Source organism: Manis javanica, chromosome 12, assembly GCF_040802235.1.
Source record: "Manis javanica isolate MJ-LG chromosome 12, MJ_LKY, whole genome shotgun sequence".
NCBI lineage: Eukaryota > Metazoa > Chordata > Mammalia > Pholidota > Manidae > Manis > Manis javanica.
In genome coordinates, this window is record NC_133167.1 from 45,378,794 (window position 1) to 45,394,682 (window position 15,889).

A 15,889-nucleotide genomic window follows, 5' to 3' on the forward strand; every position below is an offset into this window, starting at 1 on the left:
ATTAAGTAACTTTATAACCAGGACAGGAGATAGACCTCTGAAGTGTAAATAAATCTATGTGGATAGAGAATGCCAAGACACAGATTAATAACCACCTAAATAACCCTATTCTTAAGACAAAATTTCAAAGAAATTATAAATCACCTGTATGCATCATACCTTATGCTGACCCCTACCCACAAGGCCCTATAAACCCCAAACCCTAAACCCTTAAATGTGTCTTCTCTCCGAGGTTGTCCACATTCTCCTTTCTTCAAGTGTGCTTTTCGCCTTAAATAAAGACTTGTTATTCAACTTACTATGTTTTGTTTCTGTGCTTTTCTAGTGGTAAGCTTCTTTGTTACTCTATTTCATTCTATTGTCCAGACTTAAGGACAAGTCTTCCCTCTGTCTGTCTCCATTCTCACCCAGATAAGTAGGAAGGGGCTACCAAGAGCTCAGATTTGGGCTTGCAAGTTCCCATCTCCTGGGTGACCTGGACAGCACCGTAGCTGTAAAATTGTGCTCTTTAGCAACTGCCTGAAAATCTCCTTTATTTGCCTTTGGGAAATTCTCAGAGCATAATCTCACTCCATCCAGTGCTCTGTGGCACCCCCAAATCCTGGGTGGTAGGGACTTAATTCCCACACTGTGCAGATTCAATCAGACACTGGACACCAGGTAACCCTGGCTTTAGGAGTTGGCAAGAGATGTGCCCTAGGCCGAGCAGGAGTTCAATGAGCTTCCCTTTCCTCTATCTGTACTTCCTTGCTCTCTGCTGCCTTCAGGGCAGCTGCCATTCCCTGCTATTCTCCCTTTAATGAATTTCTTCCACTATAACTTCCCTGTATCTCTGAATGGAATTTCTTTCCCAACATTTCTGTATGATAAATCTCTGGCCAATGAGAGGAGAGAGGATGTTTACTATCTTCCGGGGCTGGGACTTAGGTACTTTTAAAAAAGATCTTTGCTCTAAATGGAACCACATGGGAAGGGCCATATGATGTCTCCATCCACACGCTGTATATTTATGTGATGTCTGTGACTAAAGAAGAGTCACATCTTGTAATGTTGAGAACTACCCTAAAATAAAGATGACCTGTGGTGCTAGATAGACTGAACCTGGATTCGTCGTGATTGGAAGCATTCTATCTATACTTTGAATAATGTAAGATAAGGAGCCTCATTATTTAAGCTAGTTGTGTTTTTATTTTGTCCTACCAGCAGCCAAGTGTAACTTAACTGACAGTTACTTTGCTGTTTTTACTGTCACAGACTGATTATTAACCATTTCTTTTTCAACATTTTTGATTGGCCTAGTGTGATAGGCAAATAATATTGTACTACAAAGCTTAGGTCCAAATCCATTTTCTTACCATTAAAACCATTTGACATTAAAACAATGCCTGATGTTTTGCTATAAAAGAATCAATTTTTTAGATTACATTTAAAAAGTATATATACCCAGACTAAAGATAAAATGTGGGAAACAATGAAGCAAAATATTCTGTACCTGAAAAGTAAGTAATATTAGAACAGCACAGTGAATTAGAAATAAAACAAAGCCAAAACAACAACAAAAACCAAATTTACCAAAATAATTGCCGACTGTTGATCCTAATTCCATCTACTAAAAGATGGGTCAATCCATTCAGGAAATGTCTTTCAGATTTGGCTCTCATTACAGGAAGTCATGCTTCTGGAGAATTGTGTGATGTGAAATTCCCTGATGTTAGCTAATAGATCAAGTCATAACACTTACTGTATTTTAGATTGTGATAATTTCACTGATAGTTTGTTACTCTCTTTTTGACACAGAAATAGTTGTCAGATATTATTTTATAAAACAGGGGAGTTTCCTCTACGTATAACATGTTAAAAGCTGTTCACTGTGTACGCCTAACTTCTTGTCATTCCTAATGTGAAAAATAAAAGTAAAAAAAAATAACTAAAACCCATAGAAAGGAAATGGTGATACCAGTGAGAAAGAATAAAATCTTCATGTTACTTGACATTGAAATAGCATAAAACATGTGTAACCTAAGTTTACTTGCGAGTTTTTAAAAACTGCAAGGTACGACAAGAGCATAATTATATACTGCTGGAGATAAAAGAAACCATAGGGATATGTTTTTAGAATATCCTACTTTTTTTAAATAAGAAAACTGAAGCCCAGAAACTGCCCTGTTTCTCTTTTTCCCCAAAGTCTTAATATTTGCATATAGTCAGAGCTTTAACTCAAACACAGGAATTGTGACTATTCAAGGAAAGGGCTACTACAAACCTCCAAAAGACACACTAGTCATACAAATATCTTCTTCTTTTTCATCACTAAAGTGAATTTCAGATTATTCCTAATGTTTAAAAGTTAGCATTTCATCAGATCATAACTAGGGGACTTTTACTCAGTTTTGGGCCAAAATCCTTTAAGTAAAATAAGTCAAGATACTCATCAATTAAAACCATTTTTAAAACATCTTTTATGTTTATATTTTTGGAATGTAATATCCAAAAATAATTTCCCTGTAAATAGTAATAAGGAATTGTAATTCTTATTGCTAGTTAAGAGAGGGAAAATTGAGAGACATTAAGAAAGTAGAGGAGGGTTAAGAGATAATTAGAAAGTTAAGAATAGGGAAAGGTGAACACCTAAACATATTTCTAAAAATTGTATGTCCCAAGAGAATATGATATAGTATAGATTTACTGATACTAAAAATACACTAAACAAAGGGAAATAAAATAAAAACACATAATAAAGGAAATAATGCCAAAGATTCTTCCATATATAGCTAGTTGCCCATAATTACCAAAACTCTTTTAGGAAAAAAGTATGGAATTATTTTGTCTAGATTTTATAGTTAAATTTGTAAGACATTTTTTTCAGAAGAAGGTGGCATTCATTTCTTTGAATGAGTCCCTTTCAAAGTCACAGTGACTCATTCTCATAGTAACCCAGTTTATTTAAAAGCAAAGCTCTTCATAGCATACTGTTTTCATTTCTTTTCTTTTGGGGGGATAAAAACAAATAAAAGTTGGTATTGTATATACCAAACTAAAACGGAGATTTTCAAGAATAAAATTCTGCCCAACTACTAATGCCAATAGCTCTAAATAGAAGGAAAAGCAAAAAACACAAATGCGTGGAATAAATTCTGGTGTGAGGAGAAAGAAAGAATATAATTAACTATCTTTATTATCACTGTCATCCACATTAAGAAATAGAGCGATATAGATATGCTAAGGGTTGACTTTCTTTCCCTCAGTTCTCATCCCGACCAAAACAGAGAACTGAAAAGACAGAGAGAGACACAGTAGTGAAGCAGAGTGTTTTATCTGAATACACTCCAAGGGAGGAGCGGGCCAGAGTCAATGCAGGTGAAGGCCTACATATTGCATTCTAGCAAGGAGGTGCCTGTTTGACAAGGTGAGGTTATTTAATGCCATCCGTCTCAGCCATCTATCTCAGTGCACACGTCCTTTCCCACAGTGAGGTATGGTTTGGGCAGTTCTTAATTTTGTTCAATTGCTCTAGGTTGGGACCAGTTTGGCCTGGTTCCAATAGACAAGAAGTTATCTCCTAGCAAAGCCTTTGTTGTCTTCACATGGGACTCCCGACCTGGGCAGAGTTTAGGCAGTTTTTCTCTTGAGCCTTATCTTCCCCTTGCCTGGCTGCTCAGGTTGATTTTTTTGCCTAATAGAAAGACCTATGGCTGCTTCTGTTTATTTTTCCTGCTTTTCGTATCTGTTTTTCTAGGTACCCATTATTAAGTAAGACAGGAAAATGTTATTTGAGGACCATTGCTTCTTTAATTATAAGTCTATCTCTTTGTTATATAATTATTAATTCTGATTAATATATTGATTCAGATTGAGGGTGACATCTATGGGCAGGGGGTATATGTACTTTGGAAAGACAGTTGAGACCTTCCTAACATAGTTCAATTTAGAACTTTGATTCATAGCTAATGTCATTTAAGTTGGTATTACCTTTTTTTAAATTTCAAGGATCAATAACTAAAGTCAGGTAAGTTTCCTCATTTCCCTTCAAAGTCTGTTGCCATCGCAGATATTTCTTTCTGGTTAGACAAATAATACTGGAGACTTCTCAAGTTTCTGTTTCTGATTATCTCAGCTTGTATGAGAAAAGGAGAGCAAAATCTTAGCCCACATAAGGGAAATACCCACAAAATGTGACTATATTATTTCCTTTAGGAAAAGAGGAGAAAAAATTCTGTACTCAGTATACCTAAGGCTAATTATTTACATTTTGGTTTCAGTTAAATGATGAAGCAGGTAGCTATCTGAAGAAAACTGTTATAGTACCATATATATTAGATAAAGTTTTAAGTTTTTATCCTTAAGTACAATAAACATGATAAACCAATAATGATCAATTTTCTCACTCTTTAGGGAAAATAATTCTGCTAGTGAAATAAGTCTTAATGTGAAAACCTGGAATTTTTTGATTGTGTTCTAATAGTAAGTATCTGGGGAGAGGTCTGAGCTTAGTTCGAGATTGGAACTGCAGCTGTGGTGACTATACCCATGTGTTCAGGTGATGTCCTGAGTTCAGCTTCTCGGAATCATACTGTAAAGAAACAGGGAGATCCAGGCGGCTGAGTCAGAGTCCTCCCACAACCATTAACATGTTGAACTTCAGCGGCTTCTGTTCAGACTGTAAAATATCAGACCCATGGAAGGATAAAAACTATGGGCCCAGAGAATGAGAGGCAATTGGTGCCACTTCCTTTTTATCCATAGAATCCCATAAATAGTTCTTTTTCTCTTGATTCCTCCCACTGAATGATCACTATTTTACATTTTTATAAAGACCAGTTAGTTTGTCCAAATTGCCATTTCTTTTACTCCTAACACATAATCATATAATCAGGAATGAGACATTTTCTTGTTAAATGCCCTACTTAATTCGCTTGATTGTAATTTTCTGAGAATGGAGACCAGATTTTTAATTTTTTGTAAGCTACTTAAAGTCCTAAAATAAAGTTTATTTATGAATGGTTAAAATTTATCACATTGTGTACTTTTCCTATCCTGCAAAGGATGTAGTATATAAAAAGCAAATTAGTTAAGGCTCAGTTTGAAATATACTAATATTATAATCTGCCTCAAGTATAGTGATAGAAATGAAAGATTTTTAAAGGATTTAATCTCTTTCTGGGCTTCTCAAAAAGATTGTTTTTTGAAAGAATTCTTATCTGTAGGATAACTTATCTCTGTCTGCTACCCCACAGGTTCCACACACCCCATTCTGTCAAGTTTATCAGCCTTTGAAATCTTTATCTTGCCTTCTTCCAGACATATTAAAACTTGCCATTCTTTTTTATCCTAACTCTGTCTATATATACTGTTTTCCTTAGATTTTTAATCATGTCTCACATGATTATGTGTAAGCTTTCATGCTGATGTTTAAACTCCTGAGACATCTGAGGAAAACTACAGACTCCTTTCTCAAGTGCAAATACACACATGCATAGATTTTTTTTCACATACATTTTCAAAGACTATCCACGGGTGCCCACTCTGTCAGGTCTTTTTAGGTGAGGCTTCCAATGCCTATTAGGAAGGATAGATGGTTACTTGTATTAACTGGGCCCCTGAACGTGATGGTAACATGAAATGCAGATAAGTGGTAGCAGAGAGAGTGATGCTGACATCATAATGATTTGGCAAACACTGGTGCCTTGGAAACCTTTTTTAAGGGCTATAATTAATTAATAAAAATTTAAAATGGCTTTAAAGGAGCTTCATGCAGGGATGATCACTTATAGGAAAAAAATCTCTTGCCATGTAAATTGAGACTAATCTAAATTCTCCTTGGGATTAAACATCTTTTTTCAGGTGGCACATTCCTCAGCAATTCCTTAAGAGAAAAATATATACAAAAATGTTAATCCTGGAAAGTCTGGGACTGTAATAAAATTATTGGCTCTGAAAGAAGGGATTGGGTGTATCTCTAAGATGAATTGTTTATCTCACAATTTTTAATAACTCAGTAGAAGCAAGACATGGATTCCATAATGATTTCTTTACTGTGATCTTGTTTCCTTTCCTCATAGACTGGTATGCTAAATGAGATTAAAACTGTAGAACCTAAATAAGATGTATAGAAACTTGAATGATGTACACATGCATAATTATAAAACCAAATTCTAATGCTAAGTATAAATTTTATCTACAATGTTTGCTACTTGGGATTATCTGTGTGTTTCAGTTAACATAATTAACTGAGCAGGAAGCACCTGAAACTAAGCTTCCTTTTATAAAGAGAGAAAGTTTTAACTTTTGCTGTCAATTACATTTCCCTAGCTTTCAGCAGGTAGAAGTAACCAGGAAGCAGGGGAGGAAAGATAAGTATGAGAAATTGTGATAGGAATCTATATCAGTAAGAGCAGTCTTTAATTTGTAATAAACTCTGGAGACTATGTAAATAACATTGTTGAGCAAGTGACAACTCGATTGGTTTTAAGCTTGTAGAGTTCATTTGTCATCTAAATTAGGAAAGAGAGAGAATAGCTGCCCAGGCTGTTACTATTATCAGAAAAACATAATGAAACAAACTGCTTATCTGAGATAAAATAATTATTATGTAGAAATAGTGCATTTAAGTTTTTCATTGTACAAACATATAAATGTATTTACTCATCTAACATAGTTGCTGGGATTGCAAAAATGTGTTGATCTTATCCACTCAAAAAAAGAAAACAGTCAAAATATATGAAATGATGGCTTTCAACTAGTTAAATATTGGTCACTGAAGGACAGTGATAACATATGGATTCCATATGGATGGGAAACAAGAGCTCAGTCCTATATTCTGACATTTGTTTCAGTGCACTGATTAAAGACAGCTTCCATACCAAAGGAAAGGGAAGGGGACCTTTGGAATTGCCCAGTGGTCTCCCTGAGCTGGGGAGATGAAGCAGGGAGTCTGGGAGGCCACGGTGGCTAGAGTATGCAGGACAGAGTACCAGAGAGTAAAGAACTGCACCGCAAGAGAGATACAGAGATTTCAGATGACCCTCAAGTCTTCAGCTTAATGCTGATTAGTGCATGCCTGAGAGAAAGGTGCCCAAGTTTAGGTAAAGAACCATCTAGAAGGTCTAGAGGGATCACACTTAGAACATATGTAAAGCTGAGACTATTTCTTGTCCCTAAATTGCAAAAATCTCAATTCATGAAGCATCTAGTAATCAGAAGGTTAACCAAGAATAAACATTTCTCTGATCCTGCCTACAGCAAAGCTTAACAGCAAGATAATAAAATACCATATTGTTTCCAAGTCATTACATTGCCAGAATAGAGCTCAAGAATACTTAGAGGAATACAACATATCCAGCACCTGAGAAAGTAAAATTCATAGTATCATGCATTCAAATCAAAATTACAAAGCATGTAAAAAAAAATAAACTATAACTCATAATGAGAAGAATCAAAAAAACACAGAAATGACACAGAAAATAACAAAGATATTAAAACCATAATTATACCTCTCTTCCATTTGTGCAAGAAGCTAGAAAGAAGAGAAAGTAGAGAAAGAACAAACCCAAACCAAATACCTAGAGAAGAAAACAATTATTGAATGTACACTATATAAGATTATAAACAAATTAGTCATAGCAGGAGAAAAGATATAACATGTAAATTGAAACATAAGGAGGAAAAGAAGACTAAAAATCATGAGTGGCGCATTAGTGAGCTGTGAGGTAACTTCAAGCATCCTAATTAATGTATGTGTAACTAAGATCCTGGGAAGAGAGGACAGTGCCTGAAGAAGAAAATGACACCAGATGGAAATGTGGATCTATGGACAGAATAAAGATGCCAGAGCAGGTAACTACCTGGGCAAACATAAAAGACTTTTATATGTTTAAATCTCTTTGAAAGATAATTATTTCATTAATCTTGACAAATGTACCATACTGATATGTTAATAAAATGGATCTGGGCTATATGACAACTCTTTCTAGCTTCACAAGTTTTCTATAAATCTGAAGGCAGCCTAAATTTTAAAAAAATATTTAAAAAATATAACTGCTTGAAACCAAAATAATGACACTGAGTTTGTTCTTTATAAATACATAGAAACAAAATGTATGACAAAAATAGCACAAAGGCTAGGAGGGGAAAAGAGGAAGTACACTGTTTGGGATGATACTGTTTGAGAAATGTGTAATATCACTTGAAGGAGACCGTGATGAATCAAAGATGTATATGGTAAGCCCAAAAGCAACAACAAATAACAAAATAAAGAATGATAGCAAATAAACCAACAAGGGAGACAAAAATATTATCTTATATAAACCTAATTCCAAAAGAAGACCCCAAAGAAGTAAAAGAGGAGAGAAGAACAGATAGGACCAATAGCAAAAACAAGCGATAGACAAATTCAAACATATCAGTTATCACATCAAATTAAATGTTTTAAACACCACAATTTTTAAAAATGTTGTAATCATTAATATACAATTACATGACCAACATTGTGGTTACTAGATTCCCCCATTATCAAGTCCCTGCCACATACCCCATTACAGTCACTGTCCGTCAACATAGTTAGATGCTATAGAGTCACTACTTGTCTTCTCTGTGCTATACAGCCCTCCCTGTGTCCCCCCTACATTATGTGTAAACACCTCAATTTAAAGGCAAATATTTTCTGATTGAATAAAACAGCAAGACACAACTATACATTGCTTAAAAAACTCACTTTATATATGAACACACAAATTCAAAGTACAAGGATGGAAAATATACAACTTTTGCATCAATCAGAAGAAACCTAAGGTGGTTATATTAATAGTGAATTGCATTTTACAGCAAAGAGTATTACAAAGAGGGCCATTTCATAATGATAAAGGGAGAGATTATTAAGAAGAAAATCCTAAGTGTTTATGTACCTAATACCAGAGCTTCAAATGATATGAACAAAACTGATGGAACAGGAAAGGGAAGTAGATAAATCCAGAGATACAGTCAGAGAGTTCAACAACTATACCCAAAATTTAACATAAAAAAATACACAGAGGAGGAGCCAAGATGGCAGCGTGAGTAGAGCAGCAGAAATCTCCTCCAAAAACCATATATATTTTTGAAAATACACCAAATACAACTCTCCCTAAAAGAGAGACCAGAAGATACAGGACAACATCCAGGCTACATCCATACCTGCTAGAACCCAGCACCTCACGAAGGGGGTAAGATAAAAGCCACGCCCAGCGGGACCCGAGCACCCCTCACCCCAGCTCCTGGTGGGAGGAGAGGAGTCAGAGCCAGGAGGGAGAGGGAGCCCAGGACTGCTAAATACCCAGCCCTAGCCATCTGCACTGGGAGAGAAGACACACAGTACACGGGGTGCTGGATACTAGGGAAACGGGACAGTAAAAGCTGCGAGTGCATCCTCGCAGCCAGAGCCCATGGGACAAAGAAAAACAAGTGCTTTTTGAAAGTCTTAAAGGGACAGGGACCCCACAGCTGGATGGAAGTATCCCGGGACACTTAGCCCAGCAGCTGGGAATTCCACGGAACTCCAGACACCCTAGCCCCCTGGGTGGCAGAACAGCTCTGAAGCCCCTCCCGGCGATAAAGAGCCTCCCGCCCATTCCCCTTCAGATGCGGCTCTGCCATAGTGGAGCAGCAACCTGAAACTGGCAACGCCTACAGCAGCAGGGTAGAGTTTCCTTCACAGTGGCCGGGCAAGAATTAGAAACCCCATCTGCATGTAGCTGCCCAGCACAAGCCACTAGGGGTCTCCGTTCTTCCAGGAGAGGAAGGCCACAAACCAGGAAGAACGGACATTCTCCCAGCCAACACAAGCGCCAGCTCCCTATGACTACCTCTATCACCATGAAAAGGCAAAAGAATTTGAAACAGACCAGACTAACCCAGACATCCTCCCCTGAGAAGGAATCTGAGGAAATAAACCTAACCAATCTCCCTGAAAAAGAATTAAAAATAAAGGTCATAACCATGCTGATGGATCTTCAGAGAAATATGCAAGAGCTAAGGGACGAAGTCCAGAGGGAGATTACAGAAATAAAACAATCTCTGGAAGGACTTAAGAGCAGACTGGATGAGGTGCCAGAGGCCATTAATGGAATAGAAATCAGAGAACAGGGACACAGAGAAGCTGAAGCAGAGAGAGATAAAAGGATCTCCAGGAATGAAAGAATTTTAAGAGAACTGTGTGACCAATACAAAAGGAACAATATTCGCATTATAGGGGTACCAGAAGAAGAAGAGGGAGAAAAAAAGATAGAAAATGTCTTTGAAGAAATAATTGCTGAAAACTTCCCCAAACTGGGGGAGAAAATAGTTGCTCAGACCACAGAAGCATACAGAACTCCCAACAGAAGGAACACAAAGAGGACAACACCAAGACACATAATAATTAAAATGGCAAAGATCAAGGACAATGACAGAGTATTAAAGGCAGCTGGAGAGAGGAAAAAGGTCACCTACAAAGGAAAACCCATCAGGCTATCATCAGACTCCTCAACAGAAACCATACAGGCCAGAAGAGAATGGCATGATATATTTAATGCAATGAAACAGAAGGGCCTTGAACCAAGAATACTGTATCCAGCATGATTATCATTTAAATATGAAGGAGGGATTAAACAATTCCCAGACAAGCAAAAGTTGAGGGAATTTGCATCCCACAAACCACCTCTACAGGGTATTTTAGAGGGACTGCTCTAGATGGGAGAAGTCCTGAGGCTAAACAGATGTCACCACAGAAAATAAAATCACAGCAGAGAAAACAGACCAACCAAATACGAACAAAAGGCAAAAAATAAAATCAACTACCTACAAAAGCAGTTAAAGGAAACACAAAAGAGAATGGAATCAAATGTCCAACATATGAAGAATGGAGGAGGAGGAATAAGAAGGGAGAGAAATAAAGAATCACCAGACAGTGTCTATAATAGCTCAACAAGCAAGTTAGGTTAGGCAGTAAGATACTAAACAAGCTAACCTTGAACCTTTGGTAACCATGAATCTAAAGCCTGGAATGGCAATAAGTACATATCTTTCAATAATCACCCTAAATGTAAATGGACTGAATGCACCAATCAAAAGACACAGAATAATAGAATGGATAAAAAAGTAAGACCCATCCATATACTGCTTACCAGAGACCCACCTCAACCCAAAGACATGCACAGACTAAAAGTCAAGTGATGTAAAAACATATTTCATGCAAACAACAGGGAGAAAAAAGCAGGTGTTACAGTACTAGTATCAGACAAAATAGACTTCAAAACAAAGAAAGTAACAAGAGATAAAGAAGGACATTACATAATAATAAAAGGGTCAGTTCAACAAGAGGTTATAACAATTATAAACATATATGCACCCAACACAGGAGCACCAGCCTATGTGAAACAAATACTAACAAAACTAAAGGAGGAAATAGAATGTAATGCATTCATTTTAGGAGACTTCAACACACCACGCACTCCAAAGGATAGATCCACCAGACAGAAAATAAGTAGGGACACAGAGGTGCTGAGCAGCACACTAGAACAGATGGACCTAATAGACATCTACAGAACTCTACATCCAAAAGCAACAGGATACACATTCTTCTCAAGTGTACATGGAACATTCTCCAGAATAGACCACATACTAGGCCACAAAAAGAGCCTCAGTAAATTCCAAAATATTGAAATTCTACCAACCAACTTTTCAGACCACAAAGGTATAAAATTAGAAATAAATTGTACAAAGAAAGCAAAAAGGCTCACAAACACATGGAGGCTTAACAACATGCTCCTAAAAAAATCAATGGATCAATGACCAAATTAAAATGGAGATCCAGCAATATATGGAAACAAATGACAACAACAACACAAAGCCCCAACTTATGTGGGACGCAGCAAAAGCAGTCTTAAGAGGAAAGTATATAGCAATCCAGGCATATTTAAAGAAGGAAGAACAAACCCAAAGGAGTAGTCTAACATCACAATTATCAAAATTGGAAAAAGAAGAAAAAATGAGGCCTAAAGTCAGCAGAAGGAGGACATAATAAGGATCAGAGAAGAAATAAACAAAATTGAGAAGAATAAAACAATAGAAAAAAATCAATGAAACCAAGAGCTGGTTCTTCGAGAGAATAAACAAAATAGATAAGCCTCAGGCCAGACTTATTAAGAGTAAAAGAGAATCAACACACATCAACAGAATCAGAAACAAGAAAGGAGAGATCATGACGGACCCCATAGAAATAGAAAGAATTATTAGAGAGTACTATGAAAACCTATATGCTAACAAGCTGGAAAACTTGGAAGAAATGGACAACTTCTTAGAAAAATACTACCATCCAATACTAACCAAGAAAGAAACACAAAATCAAAACAAACCAATTACCAGCAAAGAAATTGAAGTGGTAATCAAAAAACTAGAAAATTTGATGAACACTATAAATAACTTTATCTAATTAACATAAAACATTCTATTCCACATGTGCTTTTCAAGGGTACACAGGACTTTTGCCAAGGTAGATTTTATTAAGGATCATAAAATATATCTCAGTAAATTACTAATTATTCTATCCATGTAAAATAGGTACTGTGACCCTAATGAAATCAAACTGGAAATAATAAAAAGAAAGACATTTGAAGAATCTACAAATATTTGGAACCTAAATAACACTCTTCTAAAAAACTCATGAGTCAATGTTGAAATCACAGGGATATTAGAGGATATTTGAACTGAATAAAAATGAGAGCACAGCATTATCATAATATAGCCAAAGTAATATTTAGACAGAAATTTATAGCAAGAAAATGAAAAAAAACTGAGAGAGGATATCAGTGAAATAAATTATTTAAAAAATGTATAAAATTAATAAACCTCAATGTAGACTGATAAGGAAAAAGAAAAGGCACAAATTACCAACGTCAAGAACTAGAGGATTCACATCATTACAAATTCTAGTATAAGAAAATACTATTAACAACTTTATGCTAATAAATTTGACAATTTAGATGAAATGGTTGATTTCTTGAATTTACATTCACAATGTTGTACAATCACCAGCACTATTTCCAGAATTTTTCATCCCAAACAGAAACTCTGCATCTATACTCAACAACTCATTCATCTCTTCCTCCTCCAGACAAGATGATGGCTACTTAATAACCTCTAATCTACTTTCTGTCTCTATGAATTTCACTATTCTACATGTTCCATATATGTAGAATTATGAACTATTTGCTCTTCTTTGTCTAATTTCACTTAGTATAATATTTTCAAGGTTCATTCATGCAGCATGAATCAGAAACTCATTTTGTATTCAAGTATATTTGAAATCAGTTGCAAAAAAAAGAGCATGTGTACACATAAGATATTTTGATTTATTTTCTGAGTTCTTTCTAAATGAACTTTAAAAATAATATCAAAATTTTGCAACATACCCTATTATTCTGTAGACTCACCCATTTACTGAAATTTACTTCATTTCTAAGTCTTTTAAGGTGATGCTTAGAGATGGGTTATTACGGGATTCAAGAATGGGATAGATGATAAGAATCACAATCAAGAGAGAGAGAAGGAGGTTTGAGATAGGACAGTGGTGATGCTGAGGATGTGGTACAATTGAAAGGGGTCAGTGGCACACTATGCTTGCTAATAAAAACACTACATTATTAGAGCCATATTGATTGGTACTTTCACATTCCTGATGTTGAAATAGCCTCATCCACAACATTTATTCAGTCTAGGTAATGCTACCCTCACATTTTGAGAGGGGACTTCCTCGTAATAACTTCATAAACCCAGGGATATGTGGTCCACTAGATGGAACAATTGCAATAAGAAATATTGCAGCACTGGGACTTGCTACTATGGGCCATGGTGTCCTATTACTCTCTGGTTTTCAAAGTAATATTAAAATGTGTTTGTTCCAAATAAGACGAAACATATTATCCCAAAGGAAGAGACATGAACATAGTAGAATTGGCTTGGGTCCAATTTTTTTTTTTATTGACTCTAGAAAAGAAGAGAAGTGGAAATGATTAGTTTGCTCTTAGCCTTTTGGTAGTTCAGTCTGTCTTTCTACATGGCACCTGCCACTTAAGAGAAATGGAGACAGGGAGAGAAGGGTAGTGGGAAAACTGAACTCCTGGAGAAAATAAGTGACACCAACAAAGCAGCTTTTGAGGGTCTTAAATACCCAAGGGAAATGGTATAACATGAACAGAACTCTCTGGAATAACTTGCACCCTTTCTTCATTGTGGTGAGATTTAATATCCAGAAACAAGGACTTCAATGCTCACTCCCTGTCTGGACTTCAGATTTCTCCTAATGATGTGATAACAATCAGAAAGAATTAGAGTATTGGTATATTTCCAATAAAAGGTATAATGTATTTTAAAATATTTTTGTTTTTAAAAAAGGCAACTTTGCAAGTTTAAATTCCCCCAGTTAAATATTTTAGATGGTAAACAAAAAAGGGTGGCTAGATACAGCCTTTATTGAGAATAGATGAGTTGGCATGTAATGTACTTCTTAGATTATGTCTACCTAGCAAAAATAATTTGGTGACATAAATAAACCATTTTAATTAATAGTATCATTCAATTTATTTAATTTATACTAATACAAGATTTTTTTGAAGACCTTATTGAGTACTTCTCTTTTCATATTGTTTCTCATGCCCGACCCCTTACATTACCCCAAGGATGTATGCTTTGCATTGTTTTTTCCTGCTATTAGGTAGATATCAGTTGAAATCTGTCTTAAAGTTTGTGACACTGAATTGCTTAAAACAACCATTCCTAAAGAACCTGTACCACATTTACTATGCAGTGAGATTGCTAGGCATTCTGAGTATAAGTAAAGCCTTTTGAGCTTGGGCTTTTCCCTTCTGTAGTTTGTCATCTTGTCCAATTATCTTTTTAGTTTGAATAAGGTAGATAACTAAGGTCAGGAAACAAATTTTCAAGAAAGGAGTAAACTAGTGTTACAAAAACTATAGCTTAATACAAAAACAGTTTTCTATTTCATAATTTATTATTTTTAAGTTTAGCAATAATGTTTATAATGGAAGACTCCAGTCAAAACATTTGTACAAACAACAATCAGATGTGAAGCATAGAGTTACAATCAATCACACCAGCAAGTACCAGTTGATGGCATAATCCACTTAACAGGAGCATTTTAACAAAACATTTCCCAAAGGGGTTTTGATCTAGTCACTGGCAGTAAACCAAATGCTTAAAGATACCAGACTGCACCTTTAAAACAACACCTTGTCCAATTCAGCATACCTAACTGAGAGGGAAACCAAATAGTAGTGTATGTATCAGTGAAGAGCCCCAACAAGAGTCTATGTCAGTCACCTGAGGAAGATTCATCTGGTTTCCCAATATAACTATTCAAATTGTTAATAGTATTTTAAAGTTTTAATCTTATGCCTATAATGTTAATTATCTGTATTTATGTAAGTATTTTTCAATCTATGTTGATCCTTATGGATATTTATATCAGTTTATTAACGTATAGCCCCAAATTAGAATTTCATACTCCCATAAATTTTTACAGACTATTCCCCTTTAGTTTAAGGATTAGATGAGATATAGATAATATGTCTTGAAGTAATCATGCATTAGAATGGTGAATTTGAAAGAATCCCAAAAATGTTTTACGAAGTACTGTGTTAGGTTAAAAAACTTGGCAGTATCTCAAATTTAACACAATTTTTTGTCTCTAATATAAATATTATGCTTGTACACATAAAATATGACTCTCTGTGCTGTAAGTTTCCTGCTTGGGTTCTGCCCTTTGTGTTTATCACATAATTTACAAAGTCATTTTGTGACTAATTTCTAGAGCACTGAGTCACAGTGTGGCTGTTGCTTATCTTTTCTTTTCTACAAGGCA

At 35.6% G+C, this 15,889-nt stretch overlaps 1 protein-coding gene across 2 annotated transcripts in view; it reads right to left on the minus strand.

Moving 5' to 3' along the window:
• Positions 1–15,889, minus strand: part of TFPI (tissue factor pathway inhibitor) — a 136,268-nt gene that overhangs the window by 119,318 nt on the left and 1,061 nt on the right. The gene's annotated exons all lie outside the window — the stretch shown is intronic.